The sequence below is a fragment of the Acanthochromis polyacanthus genome, chromosome 15 (assembly GCF_021347895.1).
Source record: "Acanthochromis polyacanthus isolate Apoly-LR-REF ecotype Palm Island chromosome 15, KAUST_Apoly_ChrSc, whole genome shotgun sequence".
NCBI lineage: Eukaryota > Metazoa > Chordata > Actinopteri > Pomacentridae > Acanthochromis > Acanthochromis polyacanthus.
Window position 1 is genome coordinate 27,309,301 of NC_067127.1, and position 12,708 is coordinate 27,322,008.

The 12,708-nt window shown below is 39.9% G+C and overlaps 1 protein-coding gene and 1 long non-coding RNA gene across 5 annotated transcripts in view; one reads left to right on the forward strand and one right to left on the reverse strand.

The window, feature by feature from the left end:
* The window catches only part of LOC127537429 (uncharacterized), a 48,239-nt gene extending 39,618 nt beyond the window's left edge, over positions 1-8,621 (reverse strand). Inside the window, exon 1 of the long non-coding RNA XR_007947054.1 lies at positions 8,226-8,621. This is a non-coding gene — a long non-coding RNA (uncharacterized LOC127537429). The remainder of the gene's footprint in view (positions 1-8,225) is intronic.
* The window catches only part of LOC110971188 (sodium/potassium/calcium exchanger 3-like), a 323,311-nt gene that overhangs the window by 45,914 nt on the left and 264,689 nt on the right, over positions 1-12,708 (forward strand). The gene's annotated exons all lie outside the window — the stretch shown is intronic.

Sequence of the window (12,708 nt, forward strand, 5' to 3'; positions counted from 1 at the left end):
AAATTTGGCCAGTACATGCACCAGAACTTCCTGATGAAAAGTTATGAAAAACTCAACCAGAAGCCAAAAGGTGTGGCCATGGCGGAGCCTCAAAAAACTGATCCTTCGCCATGAAACAGGAAGTGGTGTCTAATTCTTCTCAATATGCTCCAAGCTGCCTGAAACTTTACATGTATGATGACAGTCCTGTCCTGATGTCATCCACATAGGGATATTCATTGACAGTCATAGCGCCACCTTGTGGTTTCAGGAAATAGATATCGTTTACACTTTCATGCCCTATTGTTACCCGGTTGATCATATTCACTTCAAATGCGGTGACAACAGGCTGAACACATTGATGATGCATCCCAGTGAAAATGTTGACTTGTCAACAAAGGGCGTGTCTGTGGCGGCCAAACGAATTTCCATGTTTCGCCATGAAAATGTAACGATTCATATCTCAGCTGAACAAGATCCTATCTGGCCCAAACTTCACATGATGGACACCAGGTCCAGTCTGAACACATCCACACTCATAAATTCTGAAAATGTCATCGCGCCACCTGTTGGATGAACAGGAAATGCTTTATAAGTAGCCTGTACATGTTCCAATCGGCCTGAAATTTTACATGACTGATCAGAGTCCAACCCTCATCACATCCACTGTTTGAAATACAGTCCCAGTCGCAGCGCCACCTGGTGGATGGACAGGAAATGTTCTATAACTGTTCTGAACATGCTCCAATGTGGCTGAAGTTTTACATGTATGATCAGACTCTGGTCCAGATGCGAATCAGAGGCTGACATACACTCTCAGTCACAGCCCCACCTGGTGGACGTGCGTGGATTCGCCGACCAGCGTGGATGCGAGGACCCGTCCATCGCTGCTTGCAGCTTTAATACTTTATTCATCATTTAATATTTGTGTAACTATATTGAATACGTTATGAGGATAATTTTCTGTGTCCCATAGGTTCCAATTGTTAAATGGGCTTTTGAATTATAGACATTTTGTCAGTTTGTGATTTGTATCATCCTTTTGGCAATGCTGTTTCTAAGTTTATTAACCCCTTGAAGCCCAAGACCTGTCCGCATGTTTGAAAGGCATGTTGTCAAGAATTACTCAAGAAATTGTCAAAATGACACTATTTTCCAGAGCCAAAAACTGTAAAAACAGAAAGAAATGGTAGATTTTCACTTTTCCAACAGACAGTAAACTACTCATCTGCAAGTATTTTGGGAAAGTAACCTAATTCAAACTTAAAATCATCAAATATTTCATAAAAAATCATTTTATTCTCCATATTTCATAATTTTTTTATGAACTGGCAATGGAGATTTTGTGAATGTAGGGCTTTTAATTTTTGTAGAATAAATATTTTACTCTGGTGATTTATTTAGTGATATTTTTTGTATTATTATAGTTGTCTAACTTTGTCATTCTTCCCAAAGATATTTCAGTGCTCTCTTCCTCCTCGTTATGATTGTGCTGTTTTCACTGAGGTGCAAGACTTTATATTGCAGTGAAAACTGAAACGGGAGCAAAAATCCCCAGAGAAACTGCTTGAAGTTCAGAGGGTCAGTTCGTACTTGCATGTTTTAACATAAGGTTTTTTCTACCACATTACACCCGAGGGCTGCCTTCTATAAGTAGAAAATATTGTACACCTAAACTCCTCAATATCATCATACTAAATTTATTGTGTACATGTTTGCTATTAGATTACCCTTTAGCTGAAAACTCCAAAGTACAGTGTTGCAGAGCTGCGCGCTTGGTTTAAGTCTTCACTGCCTGTACTCAGTAGAACTTGACATGCTGGCAGAGATATGCAATCATAGCATACTAGGGGTACATTATCATTTGTTTTGAGTTATATTTTTGGCAACCTGAAAAACAGAACAGCAATATTCTCGCTTAGGTCTGTTTTGGTCGACACAATACCTGGCTCTTTTAATATCTAATGCTTAACTGGCTTGTCACTAACTGAATCTGTGTGCTGTTTTGCGTAATGATAGTGGTGATTAAACTAAAACAGTGAAGTTGTGGATTTTAAAACCAAAAAACAGTGAGGACACTATACTGTACCATAGAGCTGAAGGTGAACTCCAGACACAGGAATTCCTGGTGGGTTTGTCACTATGAGCAACACCCTTCATGTTGAACAGTCATTTGATCCAGTGTCAATACATAATATTAAGGTTTTTCTAACCAACAGGATAGAATTTCATGTCAGTTGAATGTGTTGTGAGAAATACTGCATCTGTGTGTATTGTGTATGTGTTACAGTGTTTCCTCTAGGATTTTTTCCAGCAGGCTCTCTGTGGAGCCAGTTGCAGATTGCATAAAAGACAATTGTCCTTTCTCTAGTATTGTTGTTATTCTGCCCAGCTCGCCAAAATAATAATGAAAAAAAAACTGAAGGAGTGGTGACTGGGATTCAGCAGCGGCGGTAGAGGAAACCCTGTGTTAGTATGCAGAAAGACAAAAACTGACCTTCATCTGTACTTGTGCACCATTTAATGCATGTACATCAGGGTTATCCACAAGCTGAGTGTTAACTCTGCCACCTCACAGGAAAAAAGACACTACTGTGCAGCAAACTGTGGTAAAATGAGGAAAGTACAGCAGCTGCATGACAGAAAGGAAATGTGTGTGCATGTGTGTGTGATGAATGAAACAGTCAGAATATGAGGTGCAAATGGCCCCTCTAGTGTTCATCAGGGACTGTCAGTTATGGATTTGTCTCTTTTTCTCTTACTTGTTTTTTAATGCAGCTACTTCATTCTGTCTCTTCCTTTCTCTGTTTTTTCTCTGCTTTTTTCCTCTTTCTGTCTGTTCTGTACTATACACCCGTCCTGATTTGATGGTCATATATCACTTCATTACAAGTTCTGCTTTTTGCAGATTTTGTGACAGCAAGTGCAGGTTTTGATGGATGGCTTTGTGTTTTTGGAACAAGCTGAGCACCTAATGGGGCCCGTCTTCTTTCTGGGTTGGGAATCGTATTGTCCTCTGACTAAATGATGGACAGAAGTGCATTCCTGTCATTCAGTCCAGCCATGGCAATACTGTTACACTATTCAAGGCTATGACTGAATGCAAATATATGCAGCTACAGTCGTGAATGGCAGAAATTTGACCTACAAGATCAGACTGCGCTAGGAAGATTGAATATCACACATTTAAAGCTGTGTTGAGGAAACACAGAATTAAATGGCTGTAATGTGGAAGGGTTGTTAATGCTGCCAATACCACTGAGAATCAATCTTGATTTGGTTGGGTGTTTTTTTCATCAGTTAAATAAAAACTGTCCACCAAACGTTTCTGAATTCTGTTCCTTTAGTAAGAAACTTCATTAAAAATGCCACTGATGTTTTAGATGAGGCTGCTAGCTAGAAAGTAAAGCCAATTTTTTATTGTTGGCTTCATGTGTTTAGACAAGGTTGTTTTTAAATCTAATTTAGTTGTATACTCCGCATTCCTGTTCTGAGTTGCCTTGTAGCATTTCCCATTAGTCGTTGAAAATTGCAGGTTGAACAAACCATAAGGACTTCTAGGGGTTACAGCCAGCTCAATTCATACATGCCATGACAGAAAGGACAGATTACTGTAAAAAATATAAGCGATATAATAAAGGTATTGATCTGTAACAGTGAGGTACTTCAAAAGTAGAAAATTCTTTGACAGAATGTTTAGTAGTTTTACTTAAATGCATTTAATGCAAGTTGTCAACGGACATAGCAAAAATAATGTTTGGCTGCATGAACAAATAACAGTGCATCACTTTCTTTGATAATGAAATCGGTTCTCAATCCCCTGTGCGGACATCAGCATACAGCCCAAAAATTGTCACTGCATAATGTGTTCATACCGCAGTCGAATGGACTGTGCTTTGCTAGAAAGCAAAAGAGTTATAATAGAAGTAATTGTTGCCTGATGTTGGTGGTGCATTCATTTGTATGTGCTTTCCATTAATGGTGCCCAAACACAATCGGAAGTTAGAAATTTCCTCAAAATCCTGTGCTGCACCAATTGTCAGAAAAAAATCACACTGACACATTGCTTAAGCCCCATCTGTAACAAGAAAAGCACTCAGAAAGCGCAGTACTCCGCCAAAGCTGCTCAGTGATTTTATGATTTCCGACGGATGAAATATTTTTAAAAAATTTGCAGTCTGCAGCGGTGGATTTGTAGTCAATCACAATCATGTGATCATCAGCAGATGGCTGATGTAGTGTTCACTTGTAGTCATATTTACAGTGAGACCATGCCACTATCTTGAAAAATCTTTAACAAATCTGTGTATCCAGAATGTAAACCTCATCACTGCCATCATCTAATCACTTGATCCTTGTGACATTTCTGACCTTCCCTGAAAATATCATCCAAATCTATTTTTGCACAATGTTGTGAACAGACAGACAAACAGAGAAACCAACTCGCATAAATCCATCATGTTCCTTGACGGAGTAATAACTGTTGTATTTTGTAAGGAGCACAAAGCTACAGCCAACACTTTTGGTCCACAGATCCTAGGATATCTTTCTGGATCTGCATACCAGGCTGACATGTATTAATTGTTGAACTAGGGACTTGCCAGACAGATTGTTTGCGCAGTAACCTCAACTATCAACGTGTCACTTGTTTACAAAAATCTGAGCAGAAGCAGAGATCGAAAAGAATATGTCATGGTCCCTCCCTCCTCTGTGCTGCGCTCCTGGCCAGCCGACAGCCCTGGCTGATTGCGGCTGTGCTCCTCAGCAGCCGCACGCCATCAGCAATCAGCAGCGTTTAAAACCTGGCTCACCCTACCACTCGGGGGCTGGGCCATTGTCTGGGTTGCTTCTGCCGCGGATGGTTCTGTTCCTGCGGACACTCTACCAGCCACTCCGTTCTGGTCCTCAACCCAGTTCTGATTTCCCTGCCTGTTCTGTCCTGCCCGGTCCAGCTCTGGAGCTCTGCCCCTGCTCGGCTCTATACAGGGATGGGAATTTTCTGCGGATTTCATCTCAAGGATCCGTGGATGCTTCCGCGGATGCTTCCGCGGATTTCATTTCAAGTGTGAACACTTTATTGTCGCTGATACTCCTGCAAGATGGTAATGACGTTAACGATAGCTTGTTAACGACGTTAACAAGCTGTAAACGGCCCAGCGATTGGAAGTCGCTGCGCGGCCCCCCCCCCCCGTCAACAACTTTACGCTGGAATCAGAACTGGCTGTTCCCATCCATGTCTATAGCTACCTGTCTCTGCTGCGTTCTGCGGCCACCCGTTTCTCATGGCTGAGTATCACTTTAAAACAGCAACAAGCTTAGTTGAGGGCTGGATTGTTTTAGATGAGTTGATTAATCAATAAGTCTGTTAGCTATTGTACAGTAGTTGAGTATATTGTAGCATGCTTTTGTAGGGAATAGAAAACATAGAATAATATAGCATTAAAGCTCCTGTCCGGAGTTTGAATCGCAGTGTCTCCCAAAACACTGTTGGCCCCACCCTCCCTCTGATTTCGCCCTTTTATTTGTGCACGCGCTCAGTACCTGAGAGGGGTGCCCGGAGTGCTGCAGCATCTTGCCTGTTTTACTGTTTTCCACTCTTCTACATTTAGTACATTTAGTAAATAATAAAGGAATTACGTTAGAATTCTGTATTGAGTCTAACTTGTCCTAATACCAAAATAACATGAATCTGCTAGGACGAATGAGTAAAGTTTCAATATGTGATTACACTCGTGTATCCCTCTCGATGACGTTGTTTATCAAACTTAGTGCATTTATGCGTGTATATGTGTTACATTGTTTATTTATTTCTATCTGGAGTTCAGAAATGCATGACTCCTCTGACGAAGAGTATGTCCCAGACGCCCCAACATCTTCCTCCAGAGGTCGGGCAACTAAACGAAGCCGTCAGGCGGGCTATGCGCCCGTGGTCGAGGGAGCGACACATTTCCGGGTTCATTATTACACACACAAAAAATATTCCACAAAAAACGGCCTTAATCCAACCTTTTACATCCAGATGACACAAGCTAGTAAACTATTTTGTCCAAAACATGTCCTGAAGTCGGTATAAAATCCACGAATCGGTCGTTTTCAAGGAAATGCACCTCGCGATGCACGTCCAATATTCCCTGTATTTTTCGTCATTTTTTAAATTTAAAAATAGAATATTAGTGATTTTTTTTGTACTGAAAACGGCTGGAATTGACTGCAGCTTAAAGGGTTAAGCTTTGTTAAACAATGATACATAAATTGAAAACAAACGGAAACTCCGGACACGAGCTTTAAGTTGTGTAGAATGAAGTTTAGTATATTATGATATAGTATTGTATAGTATAATACACATCAGTCAGCCACAATGTTAAAACCAAAGAAATGACAGAATTAGACATGTTGCCAATATGCGGTGATTGCAACATAGCAAACGAGATCCAAAGAGACTGGCTGGAGTGTCTATGCTGACTTATGTCGACTGCTGAAAGTGCCTACTGCAGTTCTCCTTGTTATCCCTACTGTTAACAGCAGCTGTACCTGTAACCTTCATGAGCCTTGTCACGTGCTCATAATCAAACCATATGGACACGCACACTAACACATTCAGAGCTCACTTACAATGAATGAGCAAATCTAAACAAGGGTCACTAGTCTGTCTGAGGGCCATGTACGCTATTAGATCTAGCTGTGATTAAACATGAGGAGCTCTTTTCTATCTCTCACTCGATCTTGCTCCGTCCTTCTAATCTTTCTCTCGTTCATCATTGCTCCCTTGCTCCCCAAATATGCCATGGCTAATTCATCATCCAGCTCAAATCCTATTTTAGCACCTGCTATGTGTATTCTGGGATGCTCGTTTGGCTCGGAGAGACAGATGAAAGAGGAAGAGTTTAAGAAATGGGTCCATCCCTGAGGAGTTTGATCACTGTATAAGATTCTGTAGATCTTCTGTACATCCTTTTTCCTTTAGAAGGATCCGAGCACCTACAGTGTGAAGACCCTATTGAAATGCAAGGAATCATGTATTCCTTCATGTTCTCCGTACTTCCTTTGCACATCTTTGTATATTCTGCCCTTTACTGCTCTTCTTGTTTGGCTGTTAGGCTCATTGTTCCACAGCGCTGTGACTACTGTTGACATTAGGCTCACTTATGAATCTGACTGATTCATGTGAAAATTTGCACTTCTTGAGATGCGGAAACTGCTGAATATGGAAAAATGTACTATATATTAAATTAAAAATACAAGCCTGTATGACTGAAGAACAGAAAAATTGACACTGAGTTTAAACATGTGTTGTGTACATTATTAACAGCAAGGCAAAGCTCTTATGTCTATAATGGCCCTATAAAATTATTGCAAGATTTCCATCCTCACACAGTACATTTTGGCAAGTGCCCCACAAACAACTGTTCATCTGTTTACCCCAAATAATGCTATATGCTATTGTTAATATAGAGAGATGGATGGGTCAAAAACATAGAAAACTGAACAAAACAATGTTTCCCTAACCTTAATTAAGTGCTTATGTGTACATGACCTACAGATGGGAAGAATGGTTGTTCTACAGCAGTGGTTTCCAACCTGTTTGGCTTGGACCTCCCTTATAAGCTGCACCCCAGCCCCAGCGAAGTTATTGAATTGTATTACTAATAGAAAATTCTGTAAAATTATGAAAAAAAAAGTTTTTATATCAAGTCAACAGTTGTACTGTGACGAGCAGGAGAGAGTTTATGGCTACAGTAAATTTGGTGATACTGCAGTGCATAAGAGTGAAGTTATTGGGGGTTTTTTTCACTACAAAATTCCTTAAAATTATGAAAAATATTTAATACTTGCCTGCAAAATCCAGACTGACTTTATTTATGTATTAATATAAATACAAATGAAGGCAGTCTGGCATTGTGATGATAGGAGACGATTTCAAAAAGGAGGGGCTAACGAATGCAGCTTGAACGAGAAAGAACCAATCAGCGTAACATGGATATGACGCACAAACAAATCGACCTTGAAGTCCATGTAGTCCAAACAACAATGGCATGCAGCCGAGAAAGTGTCGCGGTGAATGATTACTGCCGTTTTTGTCACAAAAATCTGCGAATACATGGGGTGCTCTCAAGTACAACACTTATTTTTGAAAAGGCTACGCAACAAAAGACTCCTTCCGAACGATTAGCGGTGTTAGGAATAACTTTAAATCGGAGCCAAACCAATTCGGTGCGTATGTGTAAAAGTTGCTTAAATTTACTCACACGTTTGGAACGGGATTTTCCTCTGTACAAACAATGGCAAGAAGCCGAAAGTAATGAGCCATCCACTGCCTCCTCATCGTCGGAAACGTCAAGTGAAAAGAGGCAACGACTAACGCCATCCAAAACGCCAAGAAACCACAAAAAGATTCGCTTTGGCCCCCCTCCTCCTCCTCCGGCATCATCTTCGGGGTGCTGAAGATGACGCAGCATTAAGTCCCGCCTCCCGTGCTATGATTGGTTGTACCAAACTTTCCCGAGAGGGAAACACGATTCAATTCGCCCAATGCCAAACTGATTCTCCTGTATCTCCTAACATGGAGATAGGAGATTACATGGAGATTCAGTTTGGATTTTCCAAGCTAATTTAATACCGATCCAAGAGTTGTAGTATGACCAGCAGAAGCCAGTTGCTGGCTGCAGTGATTTTTTTGTTTGTTTGTTTGTTTGTTTGTTTGTTTGTTTTTTTTGGGGGGGGGGGTTCAGAATTTTATTTGTTTATTTTTTATTTATTCATTTATTTTACTTTACATTTATATAGTACACAGACATACAGGGGGCAAGATACAAGAAAACTGAGGACAGAATTACCAACAGCTTCAGATGGTTAATAACTGGAGTTTTGGGGCCATTATGTAAAAGGTATGACTGTATTATCGTGTGTGTGTTTGCGTGCGTGCATGTGTGCGCGTGAGTGTGATGAAGGTAATTATATATACCAGTCTTGCTGTGAAAACAAAGGATGTTGAAACTGAAGAGAATAAATAAATAAATAAATAGTAGTAATAAAAAATGAAAAGAAAAAAACAAGAATTATAATAATTGATAAATGAAATTGTTACGATGTGATAACAACAACAATACCGATAGAGGTTATTACACGGGTAATGGTAACCAGCAGATGGGGAGGGGAAAATGACAATAGAGTATAATATAGTAACTACAGTATTATATATCTACTAACTACAATAATAATCATAATGCTAGTATAATACAGCAATAATAATAGTGATAATACCAGTAATAATAATAGCAACACAGATAATAATAGCAATAGTGGTGGTAGTAATAACAATAATAATAGCAGTAGCAGCAGTGGTAGTAATAACAGTAATAATAATAGTAGTAGTAGTAGTACTAATAATAATAATAATCATATCACACCATAAGCAAACAAACAAATGATCAAAAGCAAAATGAGAGGCTGTGGTAGTAATATAGTAGTACTGGTTGCATCAGTAGTAGCTGTATTATAACTTCAGGTGGTTTGAGAAGTCAGCAACAATATAGTATTCAATATATAATAATAATTACAGTATTGCAAAAATAATAGTTAATATACTGAGTCCGGCATTTTTCATCCACATCCTGTCTCTTATCTCTTCTGTGATTTGCGTTTTCTTTGTGTGTGTGTGTGTGTGTGTGTGTGTGTGTGTGTGTGTGTGTGTGTGTGTGTGTGTGTGTGTGTGTGTGTGTGTGTGTCCCCTTTCCCCCTTGGATGTATGCCTAGTCTTGTGTAGTGCATTAAAAACGTTGAGACTGGTGCGGTGCGTTAAAAACATGGGCACAAGATGCCAAGATGAGCAGGCCGGACTCTAAGACTTATGAATCGTTACAGAAGTTGTTTATTTATTTATTTTTCATGAATTATTGTTATTATTCATATTGTTGATGTCTCCCCCTTTATACAGTCAACAAAAATATAAATGCAACACTTTTGTTTTTGCTCCCATTTTTTATGAGATGAACTCAAAGATCTAAAACTTTTTCCACATGCACAATATCACCATTTCTCTCAAATATTGTTCACAAATCTGTCTAAATCTGTGATAGTGAGCACTTATCCTTTGCTGAGATAATCCATCCCATCTCACAGATGTGCCATATCAAGATGCTGATTAGACACCATGATTAGTGCACATGTAAGGGGCAGCATGGCTCAGTGGGGAGAGTGGCCGTCTTGCAACCGAAGGGTTGCCGGTTCGATCCTCGCCCCGTCGTGCTCGAGGTGTCCCTGAGCAAGACACCTAACCCCGAATTGCTCCTGATGGGTCGTGGTTAGCGCCTTGCATGGCAGCTTCCGCCATCAGTGTGTGAATGGGTGAATGTGATGTATCATGTAAAGCGCTTTGGGTACCTTGCAGGTATAGTAAAAGTGCTATATAAATACAGACCGTTTACATGTAGCCCACAGTAGACTACTAGACAAAGAGATAAGCTGGGGTACAGAAAAGCTGACATTTTATACTCTAGCAAAACATATAAATAGTTTGTATATACAGAAATAGTTAAAATCTTTAATAGAACTATGCAAAGTAAAGTTTAAAATATCATTAAAATATAAAGTGAATTTGATTTGCCAGGAGTGTGGGATCTGAGTAAAAACTTGAGTGCACAACCAACAGACCCTGTGCACGTCAAAAATGCTAACTTCCGGGTTCTGACCGGGAGGGCTTACAGGTCCTTCCGGAGGCTATTTCGCAGCATGGATAACATGGAATCAAAAAAGAAAAACACTGTTTTCTCGGCAAAACAAAAAAATCAGATTTCAGCGTGTTCAAGGTCGATATGGGAGGTACTGTAGTGTACCATTATGTTTGGCTTCTGGTGTTTATAACAGTTCTATAAGCCTTCACCGTTTTCCAAAAGACCAGCATTTGCGGGCTCAGTGGATTGCCAAAATTAGACGGAAAAAAAAGTTTCACAATGAGCTGAGGATCGGGAATATTAGTGCATAGTCACTGATGAAACAGCAAATATCTGATAAACTATAACAACAATCCGTGCACTCTTCAATCATTTGTTATTCCGTTTTGACATCTAATCAAATATAGAGGAAATCCAAGCATTTGTCATTTTGTTCAAACAAAACTACAAATATAAAATGTCTTGCCGAACTCGACTAACCCTTTAAGCTGCAGTCAATTCCAGCCATTTTCAGTACAAAAAATCGCTAACATTTGTAAATAAAAATATGACGAGAAATACAGGGAATATTGGACGCGCATCGCGAGGTGCATTTCCTTGAAAACGACCTATTCGTGGAGTATATACTGACTTCAAGACATGTTTTGGACAAAATATGTTACTGGCTTGTTTCGTCTGGATGTCCAAGGTTGCATTATGGCCGTTTTTTGTGGAATATTTCCATCCATGTGTAATAATGAACCCGGAAATGTGAGTCGCGCTGTGTACGTTGAAGCCGTGTATAGAGAACGGATGGATGGATATTCGTTGTTTGTCGGACAAATGTGTTTATATTACCCGCTGTGGTAATCACATCTGAAAGTTGTTTATACCGGCGGATTCATGAGAATCTAAGCTTTCCATCGGCGTATAATGTTTGTATAATCGCATTTGCAGTTTCAGACATTTAGCAAATTGCTTATGCAGATCTCAAAGTGTACCGCAGATGGGACACTGAAGCGCAACTGAAGCGCAACGGGCTAAGTACCAAAGACTAAAGTGTGAATTGGATTCTAGTAGCTAACTAAGCAAAAAATAGTAATGTGTAAATACTATAAAATAAAATTATAAGGTACATGTTTGGCAAGCCCTACAGTTAAGCTAGCGCTAGTTATGTAGGATGCGATGCCACTTACCGGGATATATAAAATTTGAATCCTTTTTCCCGTTTGCTTTGAGGAGCTGACGAAAAATCATCATCGAGAGGATAAACATCGTCAACAGAAATTTTAGGCAAGTTGCCGAGGCATCTGGAAAAGTAAAGTGTACTGCTGGCTTCTTCCATTTTGACAGCGCTGTAAGCAGGACCGGAAGTAACTGTAGCACCCGGAGTTTTTCAACCGGAACTAGCACATGCTATCATGCACAGGGTCTATTGTTGATGTGAACGCACTTCACATCAGCCAATTAGATTGTTTGTCCCGCCCATGTTTGGTTGCTCCGAAATCAAGTTCTGTTGCACACAAGAAAACGGCACGCAGAAAGAGGGAGAGCCACTACCGTGGGAGAGATACACTGTTTATGTTCAATACAAATGTTATAAATAAGAAAGCAAAGATATCCATGTTCCAGAGTGAAACCCAGGAGCTGGAGGAGGCTATTTCTTCGTTTATTGACTGACGTTTTGTTTCGGTGAGTTGAAATCAGCATGGAATCGATTAAAACCGGTGATAATACTTTTGAACTGAGTGTGTGAAATAGCACTATGTTTGACAAGATGAGAAATGAGATGAGAGATAATTTGCAATTACTTTGTTCAAACAAAAATGGTGATTAAATTCTGACCTTGCCCATAGGTCAGGTTTTTTTTTAAGTTAGATTCCAATACCAGATTGCACTAGTGTGAGAACTGAAGTCTCCTAAACTCTGCTGGGGATTCCTGGAAGAACTTTGAAGAACTCCATTAATGGATGGCGAGCCACTGCCCAAAAGAACCAACCTACAGGCGTGACGTGCGGTAGGATTGAACTGTGTTGTGGGTGTGTGTCACACAGCCCAGGTGAACGAACTACTGAACAAT